The sequence below is a fragment of the Physeter macrocephalus genome, chromosome 2, assembly GCF_002837175.3.
Source record: "Physeter macrocephalus isolate SW-GA chromosome 2, ASM283717v5, whole genome shotgun sequence".
Classification (NCBI taxonomy): Eukaryota; Metazoa; Chordata; class Mammalia; order Artiodactyla; family Physeteridae; genus Physeter; species Physeter macrocephalus.
Window position 1 is genome coordinate 78,695,476 of NC_041215.1, and position 3,635 is coordinate 78,699,110.

Here is a 3,635-nt window from a genome sequence, read left to right on the forward strand (position 1 = left end):
CCTTTTCGAGAGCCCCCCCCCCCCCCCCCCCCGCCCCGCGCGCGCACACACACACACACACACTTTGGCTTAAGTTTCTTACAGTCAAGGGCCAGCTCTTTTGAACAGGGCCTGGCTTGGTGATACGCCTGATAGCTGTGAATCAGAATCAGCTACATCACCAGATAGAAAATACGGGCCCCTGAAGTTTTACAATGTTGTTTTCTTTGACCATGTGCCAACCCAAGAACCAACAGCGATTTCACAATACCTGGCTTGCTTTTATCAACCGTTCGGATATTTATTACAGGCACGCTGTGCCTTGAGACCTGTTCCAGAGCTGAGAGAATCAAAAGACAAAAAAAGCATGGTTCAAAAGTTCTCATAACCGATTCTTTAGACCAGGGTTGGCAAGCTACATCCTGCTGACCAGATTGTGCTGCAGCCTATATTCATATGACACATGAACTAAGTATGTTTTTTTTTACATTTTTAGAGAGTTTTTAAAAAAAGAAAGCATGTGACATAGTGGCCCACAAAGCCTGAAATGCTTTATGGTAAGTTTGCTGACTCTTGCTCTAGACTTATCTGAGAAACCACGTTTACACCACATACATTTGGCGAGAAGACCAAGATAAATGAAGTTACACAACTGTAACTATTCTATACAAGTCCAAAAGAAACTGACATTTCTTTTCATAAACTCTTAGTATCTTAAGAAGCCCAATTATAACCCAACCCTTTTAGGGATGCAATTGGGAGGCTTATATTTTTGGAGTTAATCAACATTGGTTATCGTTTGAAACATTTTTGGTGTTACCATGTTTTAAAATTATGAAGTGGCACTTATGTGGTTTTCATTAAAAAATATTGCTAGCAACAGTAGATGCTGAAGCCTTATACCCTGAAAGGATTTACAATCTAGTGGAAGAACTAAGACAAAAACCTAAAAGTAACGTTATATAGGAATAAAGAGAGGAAAAGCAATTGGCGTTTTCTCACTAGTAGGCGTTTTACAGCGTTGATGGGCAGGTCTGCTGTCCTGTCTCAGCCTTGACTGTAGGAACCTCTACTTTCTCCCTTGCACCCCACTGTAAAGCTCCACACACCATCCTTAGAGTTGAGAGAACTCCAGTTTGGACAATTAGATGTAAAAGTAGTGTGAGGGTATTCATACTTCAGGAATTGCCTTTGTATTTCTCCATCCTGGGTTCCCAGAGGTAGAGATGGTATCCACCTTTATCTTCACCTACTAAAAGGTTGAGAAAGGAAATAGAAACTATAATAGACTTTAGTAGTTTCATAGGAGGGGCAAAGGCAGTAGTTAGAAGGTGCTGCAGGAGGGGGTTATTTGTGTTTTATTTTGCTTTCAGGAAAGAAGTGAGAGGGAGCTCCTGATGGCTCAAGGTCGGGTAGACAATTGAGTTATTTGCATGCCAGGGAAATGGATCACGGGTTCAGGGATTTAGAGCATGGCTGCAGAGGATTAGGTTCTGACAGGAAAGTGATAGCAAGTCCTGAGGGGAATAAAAGGTGAGCATATGTGACTTTTGTGTTAATGTTAACTGCACATTTGTGGGGTAGTAGCTCAAGGATGAGCTAAATCCAGAGAAGCTGAGAAAAGCGCCCAGTGCCACGTAGCTAAAGTGGCTGAGCTTGACTAGAGTATTCTGGGGAGAAGCCTTTCTTGCCTTTTTTTTTTTTTTTTTTTTTTTTGGTAACTAAGCAGAACTCGGGCAGCCTTAGGAGTCAGAAGCAGAGAAAAAGGGCTGTGGATCAGGTTGTGTCAGTGAGAACAAGAGCGTCTTGGGTGTTGGGGCAGTCCCGACCGAGGTGGCTTATGCGGAAACCCTGTTGGTGGGGAGACAGGAGGGCTGGGAGGGGCTGAGAGCTTCTGTGGTCAGGAGGGGTTGGGGGTAGGATTCCGTAGGCCCCCCTCATCCCTGGGGGATATGTTCCAAGACCCCCAGTGGATGCCTGAAACCACAGATAGTACCAAACCCTATGTATACTATACTTTTTCCTATACATACATCCTATGATAAAGTTTAATGTATAAATTAGGCACAGTTAGAGATGAACAACACCTAATAATACAATAGAACAAAGGTGTAATAAAAGGTGAATGTGCACACTCGCTTTTTCATAATATTGTACTGCACTCACCCTTCTGATGGCCATGTGAGAGGATAAAATGCTCTACGTGATGAGATGAAGTGAGGTGAATGACAGTGGGCATTGAGACGTAGCATTAGGCTACTGTTGATCATCTCCTTCCCGTGACCCTGGATGTCAGGAGCAGACGATGTGGATGGCTGGGGATCTCCCAGTGGGACAGAGCAGGGCAGCACGAGACTTCATTGTGCTACTCTGAATGGCACACAATTTAAAGCTTCTGAATTGTTTGTTTCTGGAATTTTCCATTTAGTATTTTTGGACCAAGGTTGACCTTGGGGTAGCTGAATCCGAGGAAAGCAAGACTGTGGATAAAAAGGGTCTGCTTACTGTGGTAGGTATTGGCTCATCCAGCATAGATGTTAGAAACTCACTCGTGAGGCTCTTAACTGCAGGGCATTAAAGTCCTGTGGTTAGAAGACTCCTTAGTTAACTACAAAGTTGAGGAAGGAGGAGAAGAGGGTGAGAACTTCCAAAGGAGGCATTGCTATGAGACAGTGGAGGATGGACTAACACTTGGAATGGCGGGAGGAAGCTGGGGATTTTTTTTTTTTTTTTTGCCGTACGCGGGCGTCTCACTGCTGTGGCCCCTCCTGCCGCGGAGCACAGGCTCCGGACGCGCAGGCTCAGCGGCCATGGCTCACGGGCCCAGCCGCTCCGCGGCACATGGGATCCCCCCGGACCGGGGCACGAACCCACGTCCACTGCATCGGCAGGCGGACTCCCAACCACTGCGCCACCAGGGAAGCCCAGGAGCTGGGGATCTTTGCTTTCGAATGTATAAGGTATGGACTCAACTGTAGAGAAATTGGTGTGCCCCAGGTAGAGACCTTTATTCATAATAATAGCCAGGTGATGAAACACTTGTTTGAGGCAAAAAGCAAGAAACAAAGCAGACATCACTTAAGGTTAAAAGTCACTAACGTATTTGTTTTTTTTTTTTTTTCAATCTTCCCTACATTTTGTTTTATATGGTAGCATTTGTACTCTATATACAAATTCTATAGCATTAAGAATGTCAAGGGCTTCCCTGGTGGCGCAGTGGTTGAGAGTCCGCCTGCCGATGCAGGGGACGCGGGTTCGTGCCCTGGTCCGGGAAGATCCCACATGCCGCGGAGCGGCTAGGCCCGTGAGCCGTGGCCGCTGAGCCTCTGCTCCGCAACGGGAGAGGCCACAGCAGTGAGAGGCCCGCGTACCGCAAAAAAAAAAAAAAAGAAATGTCAAAACTTTTAAAATGGCTATATAATAGTATTTATATGAATGGTCCATATTTTACTTAAACAATTCCCCAAATTGGGGTATCTTGGTGGTTAACAATCTTTTGATATTACGAGTAATGCTATTGTTAGTATTGTTATGCCCAAATCTTTGGTTAAAATAGATTTCTAGAAAGTGTGGTAACTCTTAGTTAACAAGGATGAAGAAAGGTAGGAGGTTGAGAATTTTGGAGAGTGTGGGGCTGGTCTGTAGCCCTAGACTGT